The sequence below is a fragment of the Penaeus monodon genome, chromosome 21, assembly GCF_015228065.2.
Source record: "Penaeus monodon isolate SGIC_2016 chromosome 21, NSTDA_Pmon_1, whole genome shotgun sequence".
NCBI classification, from domain to species: Eukaryota; Metazoa; Arthropoda; class Malacostraca; order Decapoda; family Penaeidae; genus Penaeus; species Penaeus monodon.
This window is the reverse complement of record NC_051406.1, coordinates 39,553,781-39,554,086: the sequence shown is the minus strand read 5'-3', so window position 1 is coordinate 39,554,086 and position 306 is coordinate 39,553,781.

Here is a 306-nt window from a genome sequence, read left to right as displayed (position 1 = left end):
AGCAAGTGCCGATAATTGAAATGATGAAAAAAGATATAGATAAAACAGATCATTAATACCGGGATCGCATATTTATGATAATGATATGGACAATAAAACCCGGATCCAAGAATACTAATAAACCTTTTAAAACAACAGCGCATTGATACCCACGACAATAACCGAAACCCTTACCGATGTGAGAAACAATTATGCAAATGATCATGCAACATCGTAAAAGGAAGACAACGTAACAGTGGCAGGATATCAGAAACAATAAACAGACACAGCACGAAGGGAGGTCTCATTCTCGGAGCTTTCTGAGCG